The sequence below is a fragment of the Morus notabilis genome, unplaced genomic scaffold (assembly GCF_000414095.1).
Source record: "Morus notabilis unplaced genomic scaffold, ASM41409v2 Scaffold152, whole genome shotgun sequence".
Lineage (NCBI taxonomy): Eukaryota > Viridiplantae > Streptophyta > Magnoliopsida > Rosales > Moraceae > Morus > Morus notabilis.
The window spans coordinates 242276-268564 of record NW_010367598.1 but is presented as its reverse complement, the minus strand read 5'-3'; the positions used below and the strand labels follow the sequence as shown (position 1 = coordinate 268564).

Here is a 26289-nt window from a genome sequence, read left to right as displayed (position 1 = left end):
TCAAAAAAAAAAAAGCCAACTAAGCTACATATTTTTGTTTTCGTCACAGTCGTTTTTGTTTTTTTCTTTTTTTTTTTTTGTTTTGTTTTTGAGATGCATTGTCGTTTGGAAAAATTTTTGTTGGGATATGTTATCATTTATGATCTTTTCCTTTTATTTTGATGTCTTAAATTTAGTGTTGTTTTATCGGTTCTTTTGTTTATAGGATTCATTGTCGCTTGGAGAATAAATTATCATTTTTGAGTTATTACCCTAGTAAAAGCTTGTCATTTTCAATAGTTAATGTTGTTTTTTAAGCTGTGACGACATATCTCGCTTGGCAAACACCGTCAATTTTTAAAAGTATACTATATTACATGCATAATGTCACGCTCTTACTTTTCAAGTAAGCAAACGTGCGGCCTTAGCACTAACTTAAATGTTAAGAAAGCCTAATTCACTCGAACTCACGAAGGCAAGGCAAAGAGTAGGCAAGTAAAGTTGTATTACTAGAAGAGAACTTTACAAGGCTATTTGGAACTTGGTCCACAAATGAGGAGGTTCCCCTTATTTATAGGCAAAGGTGACACTTCTATGAACATTCTAGAATTCTATAGAGCACAACCTAGTCTAGAACTTTCTAAAGAATTATACAATGTGGACACATCTACAAGTTTCTTGAGTATTTCACAAAGGACTACTCTATTAAGAATCATCCACAAGATTCTAGAGAACTTCAAGGTTCTCTCAAACTCTATACTTCTCTAGGATTGTCTAGAATATTCCATATGGTAGACAATTGTAGAACATTCAAGAGAATCCTAAAGTCTTCTTGCAAACCTCTAACGCTTAAATGGGGCAAAATTTTGCAGATTGTGACAATAAGCTCACTTGTCCACCCAAGAATGTTCACTAGTTTCACTTTGCCTCTTCACATTAATTTTTAAAGGTCTAGCTTTCTTGAATTTTCACTAGTTTCACTTTGACTCTTCACATTAATTTTTAAAGGTCTAGCTTTCTTGACATTTTGAAGTATATAACCTTTGACTCTTTTGTTAATAAAGTAACTATTTTTAGAAGGATAAAATGGTTTAAAAAAGTACGTAGTTTTGAATAAAAATAAGTTCTGAGAAAGAGAAGAAAAAATAGATCTAAAATAAAAGAAATTGATTATTCTCTGACTTGTTTTTTCTTTTTCCCTTTTGTTTATCTCAAAACTTAAATGTTTTGTTTTCCTACCTTATCCCTTTTAAAACACTTTCACGTCATTCTCTTAAAACACTTATGTATCATACTCATGTCATATTCCATTTGGAAATCAGAAGCTTAGTCAAAAGTGATTTTTCAAAAATATTGGGTTAGCTATATGTCAAAAAGTAAATATGGGGTTAAGTGAAATATTCATATATCTCCAAAAGTTGTTGTTAAAAATAACCATAATTTTAACTACTTCTCAAAAATTACTTTTTTACTGGACGGACGAAGATAATCACGCTATTTTTTCATGAGAAAACGTCACGTTAAGCACTTATTCCATCGATACAAAAAATAGATTTTTTCTCTCTTTTGGCTGTTGAAAATTGAGAGAGTAATTTTTAAAATTCAATACAGTTCTTTTTTATTGTTAGGAGAAGATAAATACGCTAACGTAAATATGTTTTCATCAATGATCATAGGCTTGCTTTTGAAGGATTGAGATAGTTTGGGAATTCTTCACCTTAGAGTTGCTTACATTGAGGATTCATATCCTCTTTTCTTTTTGTATCATTTCCGATAAATGTTAGTGGATTAGTTAATTGGAATTTTTGAGGAATTTCGTCTTTTACCAAGTATTTGTGGCTTTTTTCACTAGGTTGTGGTTCTGAGGATGTGCCCTGTCAAAGTGGTGCATCCTCAGTCAAAGTAGCAGTCACGATGCATCTTATCAATAAACTCAACAATTACTTTGGTTTAGGATATGTACTTGTTTACTTCTTGATATTTAAATCTTACTAAGTTTTTTATTATTATTTTTTTGTTTATGTTCTATTTTCAGACGATGGCAAGAGGAGCTAATGCTAAAAAATGATATCTAATTTCTTCTTTATTTTAAACATTTATTCTAAATGTTATTGTCAATTAAAAATATTTATTTTCTTCAAATGCCTTTTAAGAACTGGTATTTTAGGGTTCAAATACCCATTGGATTATAGTTTGCTTACTGGTTTCATATAATTTAGTATCCTTTTATTAGTATTCTTGTGCTTTTCACTTTACTGCATGTAAATTGTTGATCTAGTTGACTGAAATTGATAAATTGAATTTGATGACTTTGTTTTATTCTTTTTTTTTTCTTCTTCTTGTAGATGCATTCCCGTATGATTCTCTTTCTTTTATTTAACTTTTGTACTCTATACAAGTAAATCAATGAAAATCACTTTAGTTGTACAAAATTTATTTGTCAATTAAAATATGATTAGAAAGGAGGTTATATTCCTCTGTTTTCTTTTTTGGCTACTTACTTACGCGGTCCTTTTTTTTTTGTTCAGTGTATGTACTAATTTTATTCAGCCTGCAAATTAGTGAACACCATTTTTATTTATATTAGCATTTGCATTTGACCATTTTACTTAACCTCTTTGTTAATCGAAATTTGACTATCATTGCGGTTATAGTCTTATATTTTTCTGTGTTAGTTACTCACACAATTGTTATTTTTATTTAGTGTGTGTACATTGGACCTGTCTGCTTTAATGTTTATCTATTGTTTACTTCTTGATTTTTAAATCTTTATTTATTTAGTTTTTGTTTATATTTATACTTGTTAAAATGAGGTGTTACAGAGAGACAAACGTCATATTCATTATCACAAGATGGCAAGAGGAGGTAAATTTGATAATTTGGCTGAATAAATAATTTCATATATCTTAAGGGTATAAATATAAGATACATGTGCCTATTTTAGGATGATCAACTATATAATATGTACAATCAATTATAATCAAACAGAATAAATCAGACAACTAATCCTAGCTAATAAAGGAAATATTATCATACATAATATTTGCTGACTTTATACGCGTACTCTCTCCCTCAAGTTGGTGTATAAATATCACACATGCCTAACTTGGATAATGAACCATAAAATGGACCACTAGCAATAGCATGGGTCATTATGTCTGCCAACTAATCTACACTCTTGATGTAGGGACTCTTTATTTGGCCAGAAGAATCTAGTTGTCCTTGATGTAGTTTATGTGAGCTCAATATGCTTAGTTCTAATCTTGTTGTACTGTATCGTTTGTCATCTCAATAGCCATCGTGTTAACACAAAAGCGTACCATAGGCTTCTTAGGGCCAAATCCAAGCTCATTTAAGAGGATTGTTAGCCAAGTAAGTTCAGTGGTTACATGATGAAGAGCACAATATTCTACTTACGTGCTACTCAATGAGACTACATCTTATTTTTTGCTCTTTCAGGTCACCAAATTTCCTCCGACAATTGACACATGCCCCGATATGGATTTCCTATCTAATTTGGATCCAGCAAAGTCAGAGTTTGTGTTTCTAGATGTCCATGCCTGGAGAACATAATTCATTTGCCTAAAAAAGACTTGAGATAGGCTAGGATACGATTTATTGCATTTATGTGCTGATTACTCAAATTATTCATGCATAAATCAAGTCTAGTGCGGGTTAGATAGATCAACTTCCCCATTAATCTTTAATATCTTTCCATATTCGTGGAAATCTTATCAGGATAGATTGACAAGTCGTGATTTACTTTAATATGAGTATTCACAGGTTCACAAGTTGAGTTACCAGTTTTAGCAAAGAGATCTAATGTGTACTTTCGTTGTGAAAGGAAAAGTCCTTGTTTGGACCGAGAAACCTCAATGCCCAAAAATATTTATAGAGTACCTAAGTCCTTCATTTCAAATTCTATGGCTAGATAACTCTTGAGCTTTTCTATTTTTTCAGGACAACTGCATGTAACAATCATGTGATCAACATAAACAATAAGTAAAGTAATATCATCACCATTTCTCTTGGTAAAAAAAAAAATGTGATCTACCATAGCTTGTTTATAAACTCCATTGAGTTGGTCAACCTGCCAAACAATGTGTGATAACTCTATAAAATAGAGTTATTTTCATTCTTATTTGCATTTAAATTTATTTTGTTCTTAAAGAATTTATTTATTTTATTTATTTTTAGTTTAGTTTTTTGTTGTTTTATTTTAATTTATTTTAGTTGATTTTATTTAGTTTTTCCTCTAATTATTTTATTAATCCTCAGTTGTGTTTTAATTAGGTGTAAAGGCAATTAAGGAGACTAATTGGGATTAAAAGTAATTCAAAAATTTAAAGGAATTTCAGATCAGATTAATCGTGCGCTCCAACACGCGCTCAAAGCATAGATTGCTTCTCCATTCCAGGCTTTACACTTTGCCATGTGGCATGCATAATCAGAGCACTAAAGGCTTTTTGTTTGCTTTACTGACGTGTGAATGAGGAATGCTTTATAAAGCCTCGGTAGCCGCAAGACCAAGGAGGACCCCCTGCATTACAAACGATTATTCCACGGAGTAAAGCACCCAAAAAAAAGGGAAAAGCCCCGGGGGAAGAGCTGAGAGAGAAACTATTTGGAGTTTCTTTAAGTCCTCGCGAGGCAGTCATTTTATTGTTATTTTCGAGTGGGTCTTATTTTTTTTACGATTTTAAGAGTTTTAAATCTAGGTTAATTTTAATTGTGTCTCCCGTTTTCGGGACATGACAATATCTAAGTTAAATAAGTGATGTTACTGCTTATATTTATCCCACTCAAATTCACTTTTGCTTTGGTTCCTTCCTCCTTTCTACATTTGTCATTTCTTGCCACTTACGTTTCTACTAAGTTGATTGAGGATCGACACCACATAAATTTGTTAGTGTTGATTAAATTGGTCATTACAAGGTAAATTCAAGTATATACAGGACTAATAAATTAGAATCACTTAAAAGAGAATAGTATAAATTCTAATGGTAAATTCATGTATATCTAAGATTTACCAAGATTGCATGTAGAGATTCTAATGGTAAAAATTAGCATGTACAAACTCTAATGGTGAACTTAGATATACACGTCAAATTCAACATCAAATTAGCATCACTTTTTTAAGAACTATACAATTTTTAATGGTAAATCCTTGATATACACAAAAGAGTTGGCGAGAGAGTAAATAGAGAAAAGATAATAGAAGATCGAAAAAGAAAGGGGAAAAAAGAAAAGGAAAAAATAGCAAGAAAGAGGTGAAATTGAAAAATGAAAATTTAAAATCATGAAATTTCCTATCAATTTTAATTTATTGCTAAATTGGTTATTTACTTCTATAAGTTTTAAATGTATGTCTATTTCCTACAATTTTCCTCATTTCTCGCTGATGTCATCAAAGCTGGAGGGATAACGCCAGAGGATGCGAGATGGTATAGGCGGTGATGAGAGAGAGCAGATGAGAGATATTGGCTATGATGAGAGAGGATCAGAGAGAAAGTAAATCATTTTAGAGGGAGAGAGAGAGTGGATGAGTGAGAATAGTAATTAGGTTTTGAATAGGATTATAACTGAGGGCGTTTTTGGTATATAATAATGTGTGGTAATCTATATTTATTAGAATTATACTATTTTACTAATCTTCTTAAAAATTTGTGTTGTTAATTTTTTATTGATCTTCTAAAAATACTATTTCCCCCTTTCTCCCTAAAAAGAATTTCAAAAACTTTTGTTTTCTCTTGACTAGTTTAGAATTGATATTTTTATAATGTAGAATACGAACATAGGTAGAAAAAAATTACAAAAACTTTTACAAAAGAATTTAAATAAAAATCTAAATGAAAAGCTCACATGATTAAATACATGAAACATATAACAAAATAAAACAAAATAAAAAAGTTGAAACTTGAAAGGGAAATGAAAAAAACTAAAGCACCTAAAATACACTATCTTAGACTATCATGTAATGAGCAGTAGTCAAATATAATAAAATAAAAAATAAAGAAGTTGAAACTTAAAAAGAAAAGGAAAAAAAAAAAAAAAGGCAAGCACATAACTTTACTTAGAGATTTAAAGATAAAATGGTTATTTGTACAAATAACTTATGAAGATATGCATTTGCTTTATTTTGGCCATTGACATTTAAGTGGAGTTAAAAAGAAATAAAGATATAAGTGATTATTTATTTATTTATTCAAGTGGTTTTAATTGTAAGAGAAGATGAAAAATTTAAGAATTGTTTGGTTCGTGGATTCAAAATCATGATTTATAACTATTCTCGTTTTACGTGTATTTTTTTGTGAGAGAAAAATACTGTAGAGAATTATGAATCATGATTCAGAATCATTGACGAATACAGGAAACAAACATCCCCTTATCGCATGAACTGGTTTTTATCCTACTAATAAGTACTGTTATTTTGACTAGATTAATTTTTCATATTCTAATAATTTGAATTATGATCTATGATTGAAAACAGTTATGTGTAACGTATTTTTAATTTTTAACGTGCATATATGTAAATCAAATGGTTAAAAAGTTAATCTAGTAGTTAAAACAATAATACTAATGAGTAGGTAAAAAATGTTCATCCTATTATAAAAGTTGCAGAGAAAATATATAGTAGAAAAAGAGAGAAAAAAAAAGATAAAAAAGAAGTAAAGAGAGAAAAAAAAAGTAGAAAAACGTTAAAACAAATAGCAAAAAGTAAAAAAAATAAAAAATAAAAAGCCAAGCGTTTAGCACCAAAAATAATAGGGAGAAAGAATAAAATAGATCAAGATTTGAGATTAATTAAAATTAATAGGTTAATAGTTTATATAAGTTAATAAATAGGCTAAATTACTATTTTTGTCCATAATTTATCTAGTTATGAACCATAACTTAACAAGTTATTATTCATAATTATTCATAACTTGACAAATTTATTCATATTGGTCTATTTTTTACTATTTCTCAAAATAATAACACCGACTTTACCATAAAAAAAATAACACCGACAAAGAAACCATCAAGGCTCCATTGTCTCTGTCTCCCTCCTCCAACGGCTACAATTTCCCTTCTCTCTTGCTCCTTTGTCTTCTCCTCCATTTCCAATTCAAAACCCTCTCAATCTCTCTCTCTTCCGTTTATTCTCTCTTTCCTCGATTTATTCAAAACCCTCTCAGTCTCCAGCCTCGCCCAACCTTAGCGTAGCCAAGCCCTGGCTATAAGTTGGGCTCCATGGAGAACGCTCCGCCGTCGGATCCGAAATCATTGCCCCCAATTTCGAAGCATTCGCCGGCGATCTCCGCCGCCAAGTTGAAGAGCCCGCTCCCGCCACTACCGCCATCGTCAAACCCTTTCAAGAGAAAGCCGAGCATGGAACCTGCGAATCTGGTGTCTAGGTATGGTTGTATGTGGTTCTTTTGGTTCTTGGCTTTGCTGCCGCTCACCCTCCCGTTTTCTCCCTCGGTTTTCCTCCTCCGATTGCTTTCTCCGGCATCGGTTTCTTGGTTAGTCGTCAGCGGTCGCAAGCAGATAAGAGTGGAGGCTTTCTCCTCTCTCTGGTTTGGATCTCTCACCTCCCTTTGTTCTTTATTTTTGCGATTTTTGCTCGTTCCAGGTTGAAATTCTTGCTTTAATTTGGCTATTCCTATTTTTTTCTCTTTGGATTTCCTTGTAGACAATGTTCTGAATCCTCTGAACCCAATAATTAAAGCCCAGGTGTTAATACAAATTTATGGGGTTGTGGAATGGGTTTTCCTTTATTGCCCACTCGTTGTTTTTTTTTAATGGGTTTGCTATCGGTGTTTTCCCCCTCTTTTATTAAGTAAATCTTCTGTGGCTCTAGCAAATGCTGTATAGATGTATGTTAGATTTGTGAATACTTGCGCAGTTTGGTTACAGTGGGAGTATTTTCGATTATGCCACCCTAACCGTCTTGATTAAGAGCTAATAATTGCTCTTTGATATTCTTTATTCAGATTGTGGTTCGGGTGAGTTCTGTTTCAGGGGAAACTTAATTTCGTTTGGTTTAATTCCCGTATGTAGTCATGAGTAATTAGACACGGTCATCACTGTTAGAAAAACAAAAAGTAAAAACCAAAAGTTGATCTAATCACTGCAGTTTGAATCTATACTGCAAAAAAAAGGGGTTACTTGGACTCTACTATATCAAATCTACCTTTACTTGCTAGAGAAAGTAATGGACTCATAGCTTTGTGTGTTTAAAATTAACAAGCTCATACTTGTTTGCTTAGGAAGACAAGTTTAGTGAAGTTTCAAATAACTGGGTACTGGAATTTATGTCTTTAGGCTAGTCTATCTTGGTGTAGAAGTATTGATTACTTTTAACTTTTTGCTTTTTGGAAGTGAATGAGTTGAATACTATGAACAAGCTTAAACTACGCTGGCACTTGTTACGCTGACTCAATTTTTGTTGTTCGTAACTGGCAATTCTCACACAGATGAACTAATTATTTAGAAAAGTTAATGTTCTTTGGTAACTTACAGTGGCAAAGGATTTGATTATTCTAGATGACTCCTTTTTTTTTTTTTGCCTTTTTATTTTCAATGGGCTCGTTATTGAGTTAGTGTATACAAAGGCTTGCGCCAAAAAATTGATAGATTGCTGTTAGTGGTTAGGTGAAGTGGGCGTGTGTTGACCTTTTGCAGATTGCTGCATATGAAAGATTGTTGGAGCAAAGGATTATGGTGGAAACTATTGTGATTGCACTTCAACTTTGTTCTTCTACACTTAACCATGTTCCAAAGAAATTGGTTTTGTTTTTTACCTAATAAGTTGTTGACCTTTGAACAGTTGTGTATGGAACATTTGATGAGAAAACTGGTCAGAGCATTACACTCATTGCCAGCTTCGTCTCAGGGTTCTTACGACGTGCGTTTCTGTGCATCTTTTATTTTTTATTATTGTTTTTTTCTTTTTTCTTTTTTAGGGTAAAAAAAAGATTTAGAGGATATCAATATGGGTAAGGTGGAGGATTATGCATGAAAGGAACTTCAGAGAGAATTATATGCAGAAAAAAGGAAGATGCCATACTTGTATCGCCTTATTCATTGTTCACATCTCTGGTAAAATTTCTTTCCTTTTCTTTTTCACTCTTGTACGACAATAGTTTAAGTTCCAAATCAATGAGCATTTTTATCGTGTAATGTTCTAAGACAAATGCAGGGTTTTGATTTCTATGTTAGAAGTTGATTTATTCAAGGTTTTGATTTTTCTGTTTTTTGGTGTTCCAGAGACTTTCTTTATGATACTTCATCTGATACCTAATAGATATTGAAACTTTTCTTGCAATTCTCATCCTTTTATCATGTAATGGATAACCTAATCTTATTAAACTTGTGGCGATTATTGCATTGTTGGATGAAACTGCCACTTTTTGGACGGTCAAATAAATCCTCTTGTTTCAATTAACAAAACTCATAGACATTAGATTAGTTATTATTATTATTATTATTTTTTAAACTTGCAGTTTAAGCACCTTGAGTTTGAGAATATTTAAAAAAAATGGCAAACTAATAAGTCAATGCAAAACCTCTTCATATCGTTAACAAACATGGCTACTTTGAAGAAGTCCCAAAATTTGATGAACAACAATGAAAAGCCATCGCTTTAAATAATTGAAATTCGTAGTTCCAATGAATTTTAAAGCACAAACACACACGGGCGAAGTACGTGTACTCAATTAGTTAATATAGAAAATTGAAAAAGGGCTACTGTTTTCGACCAAAATGCACCCTAGATTTTTTTTCCCGCTCTCTCTCTCTCTCTCTTCCTTTTGTTTCTTTGCTTCATGTCCTCTAATCCTCCCATTTTCACGCTTGATTTTCTCCTCCGATTGCTTTATTAGGCGAAGGTTCGTTGCTCAGTCGGGACGGTTCTCTCCTTCAGGTTTTAACTTCTCCCTTATTCTTTCTTATTTGGGATTTTGTTTGTTTTAGGTTTGGCTTGCTGCTCCGATTTGGTTATGACTATTTACATCGATAGAGTTATTAATTGATGCTCTGGGGTTAGGGTTTAGCTTTCTCTTCACAAGCTTTTGTTTTGGTTTGGTTATGACTATTTACATCGATAGAGTTATATGCATCTTAGCCTTTTTTAATTTGACTAGGTTGTTTTCCACGGTAGTAGATTTGCAAAAAAAAAAAAAAAAAAAAAAAAAAAAAAAAAAAAAAAAAAGGTTTTGGGGAAATAAAAAATTGACTAGGTTGTTTTCCACGGTAGAAATTTTGAAAAAAAAAAAAAAAAAAAAAAAAAGAGAAAAAGAATCAAGGTTTTGGGGAAATATGAACAAATGATTTACTTTTATAGTAGAATTTAGTCTTTCCTTGTATTTAAAAGATTGTTATTGGAGGTGAGGCCAATATACCTACTTTCTTGGCTTGTCATACGATTCCTGGACTTGGTATTGTGGTTGATTCATGTGCAGCATTTGTGTAATAGTCACTGTCCTCTTGTGCATTGAGATCAAGGAGGTATTTTTTTTTCCTTAAATGTAGGTATTTCTAGCCTATATATCCTTATTGTCATTTGTTTAACATTTTCTCATTAACTTTCTTACTTTCATTAGAATAATTCCTGTCTCAAATGGTTGTTACAACAGTTAACATTGGTAACCCTGCTTTTTATCATAATAGCCAGTGGATATTTGGGGGTTTAGACTTGGATGGACTGGATATAAAATTCAGAGTGGGATCTTGTCTCATTTTATTTATCTTGTCTTGTTTTTAGGTATATTCCCTGTGGAATAAACGAGATGAATGATGGATCTACAATTGTCTTCTCTTCATACATTGGTTTTTATTCAGTTGCTAGCAGTACTAAGGAGGTACATAATCTATATACAAATTTTTCTTTGTCACATTAAATCCTGAATAACTCACTTCTGTTTTGTGTATGTGTATAACAAACTTTGTTGTGATTCTCTTAAGAATTAAAGAAACAAGCGTTGGCTCAATTATCTTTACACGTTAGCGATGCCAATTATCTTTGCACGTAAAGCATCCCCAACGAGACTTGCCTGTTGACATAGCCATGGCATTGACTATATGTTGTGTTTTGTATATTCTTTTTTCAGTGTAAATTTTCAAATGACATAACTCGTTTTCATGTAATAGTAAAATTAACTAATGGAAGGCATGAGGGTGCACTTTTCAGAAATATAGGATAAATGTACAAAAACGTAAGACACAAGGCCAAATCACGAGTCATGAGGATTAATGTAGAAATGTACAAAAACGTATATTCTTTTTTCAGTGTAATTTTTTTAAATGCCTATTAAAGTGAAACTTTTCAGGGTGCACTTTATTGTATTGTTATGGACACATGTTCTAATATAGTTGCATTTGTAGTTGCATTTCCTACTTTTAATAGGTTTATTATTTACTATGAGTCTTTTGGTGAACGTATTAGCGTAATTTTAATTTATAATTGCTGTTAATATCGTTAGTCTTTTTCCAAATAGAAAGGAGAAGAGTAAAATAAAAAACCGTCAAATGAGAAAATACAAAAAAAAAAAAAAAAAAAAAAAGGGGGGGGTGCCCCCCCCCCCCCCCCCCCCCCACATTTGGTGGGATAGGGAAAAAAAAAACTTTGTTCCCCGAGGCATTTTCTCTTCCCTTTTCAAATATTAATTCTCTCTACTAACTTAATGTCTCTTTTTCACTCTTGAACTCCATTTTTTCCCTGTGTTTCACCCTACATACAAATAAAATCTAAATAATTGCTCCCCATGTGCGTTAGGATGTGGTTTTAAACTAGTGGTAAATTATATGAGAACGATAGGGTTTTAGGAGACGGTGTGATCTTTGGAAAGAAATTTTGTCATTTTTTAAGATGTTGAGATGCTTGGTGTATTAGGATTGTGACTTTATGCTTTCTCAAGTTTTCAACAAGTTACTTTTAAACTAGTATTTGTTCTAAGTTTCCTTATTATTATTATTATTTTTTTTTACTTTACAATATATGTGTGTGTGTGTGTGTTTAAACTCCCATTTCTTTGCAAACTAAATTCCAAAGATCTTTATTTGGCTGTTCTTTGTGGGCATTTGTGATTTGCTTGATTACCCAATTCTCTCTGTAAAACGCTTTAAGATGTGTTCATCTTTGTCTGGGAGAGTAGATATAAGGAGCTGTGTTATTTTAAATTCTTTTTCTTGTTGGCTGTTCCTGAATTTATTACTTACTGTTTCTGCTTTGTAAGTTTTTACATTTCAGAAGAACCAATTTTTATGCTATACTTAGGTGGCTGGAACTTTTGTGAAAGTTGGCGTATGACATGCCATTACATGGATATATATGTATGCGGTAAGCACGTTGATTTTATATAGCATTCCAAACATCTGAACTGGTAAGCACATTTTCCTCTCGATTTTCATATAATAAATGGCCAATGGAAAGCTTACCATCTTATAGTTAACCACAAATATTGCTGAGTTAATTCTCAGTGGATTGTTTTATTTTAATTTTTTCAGAAAAGTTTTGCATCAGTGGCAATTCAGTGTATTGGACAATATGGTAGTTGTAAGTGGATACGGCCCCATGCTTTGAAGATCCAGAAACATTGAGTGCAGCTTCTTCAAATCACTGTGTATGCTTTTCTGCCATTGTTCATTTTGATTTTAAAAGAAAACTTTCATCATTTGCAATCTTAGAATATTTTGCAACTTGTTTAGAGGAACTTGGTATCAAGAATGCACCAAACATGGCTCCTTAGGTAAGCAACTATCTTTTGGTTATTGTTCATTTTGGTTTTATGCCTAAATTTTATTTGAGAGGCACCTATGTTTAGTTCTCTTCTTTGGTTTCAGGTTAGACAGATTCTTGTGTAGTTTGTTTGGGGAGCTGCGTTATCAACACTTCAAGCTCGAGAAAGGGTTCTTGAAAATGGTTGGTTTCTATAGCGTGCTGCATGTTTTGTGTGTGTGTGCGTTTGTGTTTGTCCTTTTCACATTTTACTTTCATTTATAGCATATTGCACTTAAATCATGGTCCTAATCTATTTCAAGGTGAGAAGTGGGATCTTGAAAAACTGAGTAGAGAAAGAGAAACTTGGAAGGCAACAACAAGAACAAAGGTTTGGAGTTTACTTGTAATTCTGACATTAGTGTTTGCTATATGATGTGCCTGTTTCTTAATTTGTTTGTATAAATCTCAACGTGCCTCTATTTTCCTCATTAGAAAAAAGCTTGATTGCAATTAAGATAGTGAGATTCAAGGTGTAGTGTGACATGATAGTTTTCAGATGTTGGTTTTGAACCAGTCAAAAGCACTTTTTTAATAAGTTGGGTTTCTTTTTGTGTTTGGTAAAAAAGTTAAAATGCAATTATGAAAGAATTTGTAGTGCCCAAGAAGCGAAATCAAAATCTATCTGTTTCTGCTTTTGGATTGTGCGGGCAGCAACTCTTCCAATTAAGTGAGTTTTTCAAAATATCTAAAATACCCTCTATTGTGTTTCAAAATATCTAAAATACCCTCTATTTTCCTCATTAGAAAAAAGCTTGATTGCAATTAAGATAGTGAGATTCAAGGTGTAGTGTGACATTTTGGGTTACTAGTTCAAGATTATTTGTTGGAAAGAGTTTATGTCATCTCAGGATATTTTTTTATCATAAGAAAGCTCTTTTCACATATCACAATTGGGAATGAATCTCATAACGCTTTTGCAATCTAATTTTTTTTGGGAACCATCTCTTTTCTGGGGATTGTGGATTGATTAAATAGTTTCTTTGACGTCAAATATTGTTGAAATAGATTTATTTAACATCTTCGATCTTAGCTTCTTTATCCACTTTTTTTTTTTTTTCTTTTGGACTTATTAATCTCAAGTTCAACTGAGAGAGGGAAAGTGGTTGATAAGATTCATTTCATGGCAAATATTCTATCAACCAATTGAGTGCAACTGTTATATGAATCGATATGAGTTTTATAATTCTATTTATTTCCTTCTTTTTCTCAGATTTATTTTATTTCGTTGTATTGATGTGTGTTTGTTTTTTCTATTTAAAACTTGAGTTTGACGTTTTCATTTTCATTTTCATTTTTTATTGTAGGAAATGTCAGCAACTAGCTGTAAGTGCTTGTAATTTTTGTAGTAATGATATGTTGTCTTTCCATGTCTAAAGCAATAATATTTGGTAAATTATATGGGAAGACAAATTAAATACTAGATTTAAATCACTCTTCGATTTCTTTCCTCGATCTGCGCGTTTTCATGGTATTTCTTACTAGTTGATTTATTATGTTTGAAAAACTTGCTAATTTCTGCAGAATATAAAAGAAGTATAAGGTTAACTTCTGCCAGATTTGAATTCCCATTTTAATTATTTGAAACATATATCTACATTTGCATGCGTGTGAATCTCGTGTAATGGGTAACTTTCGTAGTGTTTGGTTGCTGTGAGATATAAAGACAGGATATTGTTGTTGCTAGCGTGTTATATCCATTCTTAAAAGAAAAAAAGGGTGTTTGATCCATTCTTATGATCAAATGTTGGCAAGCATTTTTTCATTGCCTGTTACCTGTTTGATATAATGTCTAATAGATCACAACTCATGCCATAGTTGCTCTTATAAATAACAGTCATATGATTACAAATTTCTCTCAGTAATTGTTCCATTCGTATTTATGTTCTGTGATTCTTAATATGTGTGATCATGTAAGTCTCTCCAGTGTTGAATATGATGGTGTTCTTTTTCCACTGTAAGTATAATTTCAATTAAATTTTTTATATTAGTTACAGAGATGATCCCTGTAATATACTTGTACTTTAGTTAAATGCCTCTTCCTAATTCCTGACTTAAACTTTTGATGATCTTATTGATCTTGTTATATTTTCACTTATATCTGCTATCTATTGGTCATTTTAAACATCTAATTTTTATTTTCTACTTCTTGATTATTATTATTATGCTTCAGAGACTAATTCTTTTGCATGAAATCTCATTTTTTCCATAATAGTTATACTTGGTTCAAATTTTGATCTAATTGACAATTATATTTGTTCAAATTTTGATTTTTTCTAAGACTTATATTGATGGTTATACCTCTGAGGATTACATTTGTGTGAATTGGCTATAATTCATTTTGTTGTTATCATTAATATATTTTTTTATGGTGTTCTTTCGATTCAATTATTGCATTAACTACTTTGGAGATTCTTATCCCTTTAAATTATTCGTCATTTAGAAAGATGTCTCCTCTTGACTCCTAACTTTAGTTGACTCTGTGTCGTCTTTGTGATTTTATTATTTTGTTTCCGATATTTGCTTTTGCTATGATTCTTGAACTAATTCTTTACGATATGAATTCTATGATCTTCATATAAGATTCTCACTTGTCCACTTTATTGCTTCTTTACGATATAACTTCTATGATCTTAAAATAATGTTTGTTTCAATATATTTATTTACTTATTGTGTGATCTCTTTAAATGAATGTGGAGTTCTCAAGGTTTTTTATCTTTTGTTTTGTTTCAGTTTTTGAAAATGCTACCTTGTGGTTTCCTTGTTGATTTAACATTTTCATTTTCATCTTGTATCATTAATTTCCAAGCCAAGAAAAAAGAAAAAAGAGCAGAGGAAAAAAAGAGCCGGATAAAAGGAAAAGGTAGAAAGAAGAGGGAAAAAAGGTAGTGAAAAATATAACAAATATGGTGAGAGAATGAAGAATCTATTACTATGTTAGAAATATGAGTTTGTTTACTGTGGCCTATCTCACGGTCCTCTCACAATTAACTATTTAAGCTTTTCTTTGAGTTATTTTGTCGATTTCTACTTAATTCCCATCAAGCTCAGTTTGCTTTTCGCTCTCAATTCCATTTTCCTTTCACCATTTTCTTCTCCTGTGTTTCAGATCTAGGTTCTTCTTTCTCGTTTCCCCCATTTTATCTCTATTTCCCTACCCTCTCTTGCTCCTTTCTCGCTCTCTCTTCTCGATCCTCCACTATCTGTATTCTTCACAATTGTTCATTATTCTTCTGTTTTGATCTCACTCTTCTATTCCCAAACGTTTTGCCAGCGATAGAACGGGTACAAGAGACGATGGCTTCTGTTTGTACCCTTCTTCTTTTATGTCTCGCCTTCTTTTTTTTCCTATTTTATTTGAACCCGCGGGGTATTTTTTCCCTAATATTAAGCCCCAGCCATGTATCGATTCTTCCCTTTCCTTCGCTCTAAAACTCCTAGAATCTCTGTGTCTCTTTTTGTTCTATGAATCTTGATTGGTAATTTTTGATTGGTTCATAGTGATCAATAATGAAGAACTTGTCAATGTTCAACCTTTGGAGCTTAGATTCACATGCAAGTTTGTTTGATAGCATTATCTTGGTTGCAGACAGTAAGCAATGTGAAATAGGGAAATTGTGACTGTTGGCTAATTAAGGTTCAAGAGATTGATTTTTTGAGTTATGATGGTTTCCAAATTTTGTGCTCTGATTCTTCATTCACAAAATTGAAGGAAATTATCAAAGTTTTAATCTTTAATGTTGTTTCATAAAAAAAGAAAAAGGAGAAATCTTTAATGTTGTTATTCGGTTATGATTTTACAAGTTTTTGGTTGGCAACTAGATTGAAGAGGTTAAAAGAAAAATGATTGTGAATGAGAAAAACTTGAGGTTAATTTAGAAAGAAAAAGTACAATTATAATTTTGTTTTTTCCTTTGAAAGAAAATATGGCAGTTTGAAATGTTACAGTTCTTATTAATTATGATTCTATGAAATTTGATTTCGTTATGTGTGGTGAAAAAGTTGAATTGAAACAGAGTGATAAGCTCCAGAATCGATTGTCACAGAAAGATGGTAAATTGGAAGAGAATTTGTATTACTGGAATCAAGAATCAACAATGGCGACAAAAAAGAGTAAAGAATGGTATGGAGATTTTCGAGAGATCCCGTGCTCTCCTAACAAACTTCCTACGAAGAATAACAAACTGCAATAATACTGTACTAGCCTACCTCTATCTTATTTATACTCCTACCTATATTCCCCCTTAACAGACTCCAGCCTAACTAACTTCCCGTCCCTTAACTACTTTACTGGCCTATTACTTGACCATCTTGCAGACTTAGCTTTTCCCCCCTGCCCCTTCTCCTTCGAGCATATGTGAACCGCACATGAGGCCCGCCCCAAAAACGCACCTTGTCCTCAAGGTGTTGATTATGTAATTGCACTTGAATGATGCCATCTTCTTCCCATTTCAATGCACGTGAACTTTGGAACGTCAAAGGTAGCAGCAACTTTCAAAGAACTCAACTCAGTGCTAATTAACCCAACCACTGAATTGAGGGATAATTCCACCATTTCTTCTTCTTCGGCAGCCTCAATCTTCTCTACCTCTGCTTCACCTTGTTCCTCTTCTTCGCAGACAATCAAGACCTGCAACTCCCGATTCGGACAACAATGGTCAACGTAATATTTCCCATCGCACCGGTAACACAACCCCTTCTCCCTCTTAGTTTGTAGCTCGGCGTCAGTCATTCGCCTAAATGGTGCTGCTCTCGTGACCTGGTTAATCGCCTTCCTTTCATCCAGAATTTTCCCTTTTTCAGTCGGTGCTTCATTAAAACGCAGACCACTTCCAGAATTAGTAGTCGTTTGCCCTCCTTTAGTTTCATTAAACCCATTGCCTTTTCCCAAAATTGAATATGGAGGGCCTTGGGCTTTTGGGCCGCGTACCATGGGCTTTTGGGCCGCGTCCCATGAGATTACGCTCTTCCACCCTCTGGGCTACTTCCATAATTCGCCCCAGCCCAATAGGTTTCATCAACCTTATCTCTGCCCATACCTCAGGCTTTAACCTATTAACAAAAGAGCTCTCCAGAACCTGCTCAGAGACATCCCTCAACGGCGCTGCCAAGACCTCGAATTGCCTCCGGTATTCCCTTACCGAAGACTCTTGTCGTAGCGACAACAACTTCTCGCACAAGCTGCCTTCTTTGCGTTGGTCGGAAACGCTCAAGAATCATTACCTTCAATTCCGCCCAATTCCGAATCATCCGCCGGCCATCCTCCCATTGAAACCACGCCAAGGATTCTCCATCGAGACTGACAACTGCAACACCCAACTTTTCATTCACCGACAAGCCGTTCATCGTGAAGTACCTCTCAGCCCTAAAGACCCAGCCATCGGGGTTTTCGCCGTCAAACGTCGGCATCTCCACTCGCCTGGTCCAACAGTCCACGCGCGTTCCAGATTCACGCGGATGCCTAGCTCTCTCGCTCGTCTCTTCCCCCGGCGTCGTCTGCCTCGCCGGCGCTTCCACTCCGGCCGTCTGGAATTCCGCCGTTCTTGGCGCTGTAGATTCATCAATTCCTCCATTCTTGCCAGCAACAAGTCCATACCTTGCTCCAGCGGAGGAATCTTCTTCAATTCCTCTCGCACCTCCTCCAATTCCCTCGCGAACTCCTCTCTCGTTCCCTCCGTCTTCTCCTTCTCGCGATCATCGGTGCGTCTCGTCATTCCAGGAAAGTGCTCTGATACCAATTGATAAGCTCCAGAATCGATTGTCACAGAAAGATGGCAAATTGGAAGAGAATTTGTATTACTGGAATCAAGAATCAACAATGGCGACAGAAAAGAGTAAAGAATGGTATGGGGATTTTCGAGAGATCCCGTGCTCTCCTAACAAACTTCCTACGAAGAATAACAAACTGCAATAATACTCTACTAGCCTACCTCTATCTTATTTATATACTCTACTAGCCTACCCTTAACAGACTCCAGCCTAACTAACTTCCCGTCCCCTAACTACTTTGCTGGCCTATTACTCGACCATCTTGCAAACTCAGCTTTTCCCCCCTGCCCCTTCTCCTTCGAGCATATGTGAACCACACAGGAGGCTTATCACAGAGCTTATGTTCAATACAATTGACCAACAGGACGGCTAAACATGTGCCTTTCAAGCTTGTCACTTTGGAATCTTCTGACTTTATGTATACGTTCTCTTTTGAATGAACATTTTATTCGCTACAATTTCAACTATAATATATGCATTTACTTTGTATAATTTGCTTGCACATTTTTTAGACAATTTCTGAGAAGTTTTGGCTAGAATAAATATTAAATGGAGCGGAATTAATTTCAGTCTCTCTTTGGTCCTCCTTAATCTAGGTTTTTTTTATTTATTTTTTATTTTTTTATATCCCCATTTCTTTGGTTGATATATTTCTTTGTATTCTTTTAAGGTTGAATGAGATTTTGATTTTGGTTTTAATCTCTCATATAAATATATATATCTAATTGAAATTGTGTTGCTTCGTGTTTGGTCTTTTTCTTTTCCTTTTCCTTCAACTTGGTATTTAATGCGTATTCTTCCAATGCTTGATGAGGTATGTTTATTCTTCATTCTTTCTGTTTTTTAGTTGTTCAATGTTCTTAATCTTTCTTGGAGATTGGTTGCAGAATTTGCTTATTTAAGTTTCTTTTTATTTATATCCATTTCTACTCTTGCTGTAACACTTGTGTCTTGTTAAATGGTGCTTGATTTACTGGGTCAGTGAGTAATTTTAGTTGGTGCTTATCCTGCTGTTCCTAGTATTATGAAAGCATGCCAACACAAATGATGATATTTTAGTCCCGTGCCTACCTATGAATAAGCAGTAAATATTACTTAATATCTATGTCTAATATACTATGTTAGTGATCAGTTTATCAAGTATCTAACTGCTTTTACCATTCATGCATATTTGTTTGATTAGTAGTGGCGTAAAACTCAAGGTGGGCCAATGAATTTCCAATGTGATACTTCAAATCGCACGAGTTTTAATTTTTTATGTGTAAATACTGGCCTAATAAATGAGCTTGACATCATAAATCTCCCATGGTTTGGTGTTAATATTGAACCATCATGTTTGTGGAAATTGTTTTTGCAGGATACTATTATAATAGGTGTAAACAGCTACCAAATTGAATATGAGATTCATTGATGGTAGCGGAAGGAAAGTTTCCAATTGGTAAAGGTTTTCATCCAAATCAATTCATGAGCTTCTTTGAGCTATATTTTAGTTGTACACATTTATCCCTAGAGTCTGTTTCTTAAACGACAATTGAGGGTTTAAGATTACCTAACAATTGAGTATTTCTTGCGGATGACTCAAAGATGGGAAATAACAGTTTTTTTATTTTTGTTTTATTGACGTATGAATTAGTTTAAAAATGATATGAGGACTGTATCCCTTGTGTCACGTGCTTCCATTTCATTGTAGTCTTACACGCTGCATATCTTTTCAACATAAATTTGCTTCTTTATGTTAGCATCAATATTTCTCTTTTGGTAGGTGTATTCTCTTCCTTGCCTCAGATTTAGTATGCTCCCTTTATGTGGTAAGAATTGCATGCCCTTGTCGTCGATGATGGACAAGTCCAGCCATAGTAGGTAGGTTTCTTTGTTGTTGCGTCTTATAGTGTGCATTATGAATTTCATCCGATTGCTAAACTTGTAAGTAATGATATCTTATGTGACGACTGGTTATCATCTATGTATAAGTATTCTTTCTGTGATTAGTTTGTGTTGTTTTGTTCTTCTCTGAATTAAACATTTATCAAAGTGCATTTTGTGATTTTCGACAAGTTAGCGAGCACAAAGTTGATATGGATGAGGGTGCAATCTTATGACGCCAAAGGGTAGACCAATCATGATCATATTACTCTCATTCCATGATGGTATTTGAAGGGAGAAAGATAACGTTAATGCAATTCTATTAAAGCATCTCGTAAGGGTAATAATATGGGTTAGTATTTATTGGACATATTATAATATCATAATATTTACTCTTTGATACATTACATTACTTATACATATAACATAAGGGTAATTTATTTAACATGAAAATATGCATGTTCCATTTCATAGTATTTTAAAATCACAACCAAAATAATGAATGAGCTTTTTGTATCATTCCCCCACACCAACCAAACGCACCCTTAAGGTTTGTCCCTTTTGTTTTGCTTTATTCTATTAATTTTTAAATGATGCCTTGAGTTTTTCTTTTCGTTTTGTGTTTTCCTTACGGGCTTAACGTTTTCATCTTCATATTCATTGTAGGAAAATTTACTGCCGTTATCACTAAGCCATTGAAGAGAGAGAGAGGAAAAAAAATGGAAAAGTAAGAAAAAGATAGGGAAAAATAAGTTAGATGAGATCAAGGGAAAAAAATAATGAAAAGTATCTAGAAATATAAGAGACGACAAAAAGAAAAATAAAATGAAAGCAGAAAGGAAAAGAGAAAAGAAAAAAAGGAAAAAAGGAAACAAATAATAATGGTAAGAATAGGGATAAGAAAAGAGAGAGACAGAGAGGGAAGAGGGAGGGGGTGAAGGAAATGGATTAAAAAGAGAGACAAAGGGAGATACGGAAATGGAGTAAAAAGAGAGAGACGAAGGGAGATATAGAAAAGAAAAATAAAAAAAATAGAAAAGATAGAGCGAGAGAAGGGGGGAGGAAGAGAGGGAAGAGTTAAAAGGTTAAGAACAAATGTTGGTCTAGCTGTAACTTCGAAAGTTGCTGAGATCTTATTCAGCTTTTTGCTGTGAGAACAAGATAAGAGAGAGAAAGAGTGGAAATTGAAGAGACTGAAAAGAACGAAAAAAAGCAAGTGTGAGGGGGAAAAAAGAAAGCAAAGAAAAAGAAAAAAGAGGGAGAAATTGTTTGATGAAATATAAAAAGAATCTTTCACTGATGGCGTACTTTTCTTTCTTTTTTTTTTTTTTTTTGGCTAGAAACTTATGGTGTATTGGCATCATTATCGTGTAAACAGTCAAAAATAAATGTTGTCATCACGCTTTCTCTTTCTTGTCTTGTTTGATAGGTTCGGTAGAGTTCCACTCGCACTGCTTAGTACAAAGCTCAAGACAAATATGCCTTTTAGCAAATTCATTTGACAGGTTAGTATCTTTTTTCTCTGTTCTCCAGCCATATAGTTAAGTTCAATGATCATGTTTTCATTGAACAAATGGGTAAAGTTCAAGTTCATTTATGGATTCAATAATTGTATTATGTTTCTTCTACTAGTAATGCGCACTAACGAAACTGATTCTATGTTTTTGTTTTTTTGTTTTTTTTTTGTTTTTTTTTTTGTAGAAGGATATGGTCATTTTTTTTAACTTTCCCCCTAAAAGTCCATCTTAGTTTTATTGAATGTTATTTTCTGTTCATCATTATCGTGTAAACAGTCAAAAATAAATGTTGTCATCACGCTTTCTCTTTCTTGTCTTGTTTGATAGGTTTGGTAGAGTTATAAAAAGAATCTTTCACTGATGGCGTACTTTTTTTTTTTTTTTTTTTTTTTTTTGGCTAGAAACTTATGGTGTATTGGCATCATTATCGTGTAAACAGTCAAAAATAAATGTTGTCATCACGCTTTCTCTTTCTTGTCTTGTTTGATAGGTTCGGTAGAGTTCCACTCGCACTGCTTAGTACAAAGCTCAAGACAAATATGCCTTTTAGCAAATTCATTTGACAGGTTAGTATCTTTTTTCTCTGTTCTCCAGCCATATAGTTAAGTTCAATGATCATGTTTTCATTGAACAAATGGGTAAAGTTCAAGTTCATTTATGGATTCAATAATTGTATTATGTTTCTTCTACTAGTAATGCGCACTAACGAAACTGATTCTATGTTTTTGTTTTTTTGTTTTTTTTTTGTTTTTTTTTTTTGTAGAAGGATATGGTCATTTTTTTTAACTTTCCCCCTAAAAGTCCATCTTAGTTTTATTGAATGTTATTTTCTATTCAGCTTCTAGTTGTATACTTGGGACTGAATTGTATGAAGAACTGTTAGAATATTAGAAAGACACAAATGTTAGTCTAGTGGTGGCCGTCACTGAATGAGCCTTTTTACATTGCTGAGATCTAATTGCTAAGCTTCAAATTGCATTTCTTTTTTATTTCCTTGAGCATTCAAGATATCATAAGCAAATGCTCTTTTATTTTGATTATCATTTGCCTTTGTTAATCAGCTTCTGATCCAACTGGTTTATAGTAATTATTGTTAATGTATAATTCTCTATGATGGTGTGCATAACTCATAAAGTGACCTTGCACGTCCAGTTAGTTTTCTGAGTTATGCAGCCTTTATGTTTTATCTGGCTATTTCTAGATGAATTACTAGTTTTTTCTCAAGAAGTTGGCAAATCATGGGAACTAAACAAAACAAGCTAAAGGGTTTGTGTTTTTGTGCGTGTGTGTGAACTTTCTCTAGGTGGTAGCTACTAATATGATTTGCTTCTTACAAGTCAGGTATGTGGATTGTCAGAGAGTCTTGCACGATGGAGTACAGAATCTAAAGCTCGCGCGCGTGTGAACTTTCTCTAGGTGGCAGCTTCTAACGTGGTTTGCTTCTTACAATTCAGTAATGTGGATCGTTACAGAATCTTGCATGGCGGAGTTCGCAACAATAGGATCAGCTGCATACCTATTTATGAACTCTTTAGAAGAATGGAGACAACTTGAGCCTTCTGTAAGTGCTTCAAATTTTTCAGTTACATGTTTTCTTGCTTGATTTTTGTTGAATTATGACACGGTAGTGAAACTTCAATGGAGGGTGTTGTCATAGAAACCATTCATTCCTACTGCTAAGTATGAAAGATCAAAGTAGTATTGTCGTTTACAAAACCATTCGAAAGGTTGGTGTTTTCTTCTCTTTCCAATTTTCTAACTTCCAAATGTAATGTTCATTTCACATTAGAGAAGAATGCTTATATGCATTTTGGGCTTCTTTAATTTGACTAGGTTGTTAAAAAAATTTTGATTAGGTTTATATACATGAATTGGCAGGATGTTATAGGAAGATAGATGTCTTTAGAATCTTTGATGTTGTTGTGTTGTGTTCTTAGACCTACTTATTTTCGATTTTATTATGAGGATTTCTCATCAAAAAAAAAAAAAAAAGCAAAAACAAAAACAAAAATTGACTAGGTTGTTTTCCACAAAAACAAAAATTGACTAGGTTGTTTTCCAGGGTAGTAGATTTGCAATTGGAAAAAAAGATGTAGCGTTGAGTTTAAATTGGAATTTTGTTCTAACTTATTGGCAAACACGACTAATTGTTCACCTAGATATAAAGTTTTAATTCTATTTTGGAAAGGTTTTTTGTTTTTTTATTTTTTATTCTTTTCTTTTGTTTTTTTATTTTTTATTTTTTATTTTTTGCAACAAGGAAAATTTAGTATATTATTTTCTTTTTTCCTATTGTTCTTCAATTGCATGATGCCAGTTTATCTTTGTTTGGAGTAGAACAAGAGAATGGAGAAATGAGCCTACACATTTTGCATATCTAAGCAAGACAAACCCCTTTCTCCAATAAACTCATATGTTATTCTTGTTAAGTGTATGTATTGGTTTTATTTGTCTTTTGTAAATTATATTTATTGTTTAATTCTTGATATTTAAATCTTACAAAGTTATTTATTGATTGATTTATTTATTTTTTGTTTATGTTTATACTTTTTAAGATGAGGTGTTACCAAAAGGCAAACATCATTTTCATTTTCAGACGATAGTAAGATGAGGTAATACAAAAGAAAAATAACCTCTAATTTCTTCTTTGTTTTAGACATTCATTCTTAATGTCAGTGTGAATTAAAAACTATTTGTTTTCTTAAGTGCTTTTGAGGATTTGTATTTTAGGGTTCAAATACTCATTAGATTCACTGTTTCTTTATTGGCTCCATTGAGTATCCCTTGTTATTAGTATTCATCGTTATTGAATTAGTTATCAAATTTTGTCAACTAATTGGAACATGTTCCCTCACTATACAGTTTGATGGATAAATTTTGGTAAATGCGTTTGATGACTTTATTTGCTCTTTTTTTTTCTTTTGTTACTTCTTATTGCAGTTGCATTATCTTGTGAATTATTTTTTTCTATTTAACTTTTACATGCTACACGAGTAAATTAACTTATTTGTGAATTAAAATCTGATAAGTGTGGAGGTTATATTCTTCTATTTTTCTTTATTTTTTTACTTACAATACTACTTTCTCTCTCTCTCTCTCTGTTTTTTTTTTTTTTGTTCAATGTATGCATTGGTTTGATTTTTGTGTAAATTAAGAAATAGTAGTCTTATTCATATTGCCATTTGTATTTGTCCACTTTACTAAACCTATTTGTCTATTAAAGTTTGACTAGGTTGTAGTCCTATTTTTCTATGCTAGTCAATTACTCGATTGTTATTTTTGTTTAGTGTATGTAATTGATTTCATTTGCCCTTTTCAATTTCTATTTATTGTTTATTTCTTGATATTTAAGATCTTACTAAGTTCTTTTTATTTTTTGTTTGTGTTTATACTTTCCAAAATGAGGAGTTACGAAGAGGCAAACAAATATTATCAAACAATGGTAAGAGAAGGTAATACTAAAAAAAATGGCTGCTAATTTCTTTTTCTTTGTTTTAGACTTTTGTTGGTAATATGAATGAATTCATTATTGTCACTGAAGGACTATTTATTTACTTGAAATGCCTCTGGGGATTAGTATTTCAGGGTCAAATACTCATTGGATTAATTGTTTGCTCATAGGCTTCACATATTTTAGTATCGCTTATTATTACTTTTCATAGTAATTGGATCAGTTTGCGAATTGTCTATTGACTGGAACATGTTCTTTATGCGTACTTTTCATATTCACCTAGATCAGTTTGCAAATTTTGTCTATTGATTAGAACATGTTTACTGTATAGTTTTTCGAGTTGAGATAGTTACGCTTTTCACTGTATTGCATGAAAATATTGATCCAATTGATGGATAAAATTTGGAAAACAAATTTGGTGATATTGTTTGCTCTATTTACTTTATGTTTTGGTTACATCTTATTTAGATGCATGTTTTTATCATTCTTTGTTATTTTAACTTTTGCATTTTATCATTGTTTGTTATTTAACTTTGCACCGTTTGCAAATAAATTAATGATTACCATTTTCATTTGGATCACTATTTATATTGGGATATTGTACTGAATTTATTTGTAAATTGAAGTGTAACTAGTAAGAGGTTCCTAGTCGACTATTATTCTTATTTAGTTTATGTATTCACATTTTATGACATCTTCATTTTAATTGGTTAGTAACTAGGCTTTCTTTTTCGTTCATGTTCTTTCTTAAATGAAGAGGGAATACGAGAGGGAAATATTGCGACATGTAATAATATGACAATAAAAAAAACCGAGAGTTTGAGAAAAAGGCGTAGACTTCAAAGAACTCATTAAAACAAAAAAATTGCAAACGAAGCTACATATTTTCGTTTTCGTCAAAAAAAAAAAAAAGGCAACTAAGCTACATATTTTTGTTTTCGTCACTGTTG

At 32.7% G+C, this 26289-nt stretch overlaps 2 long non-coding RNA genes across 2 annotated transcripts; both read left to right on the top strand.

Annotated features, from left to right (window-relative positions):
* Positions 1 to 12495: 12495 nt before the first annotated feature.
* LOC112094437 lies at positions 12496 to 13069 on the top strand. The gene is made up of 3 exons (XR_002903526.1): positions 12496 to 12710; positions 12805 to 12883; positions 13003 to 13069. It is a non-coding gene; the product is annotated as an uncharacterized LOC112094437 (long non-coding RNA).
* Positions 13070 to 23314: 10245 nt separating this feature from the next.
* On the top strand, positions 23315 to 25346 carry LOC112094439. Its single transcript, XR_002903529.1, has 5 exons — positions 23315 to 23449; positions 23533 to 23615; positions 24226 to 24319; positions 24444 to 24500; positions 25294 to 25346. It is a non-coding gene; the product is annotated as an uncharacterized LOC112094439 (long non-coding RNA).
* Positions 25347 to 26289: the final 943 nt, after the last annotated feature.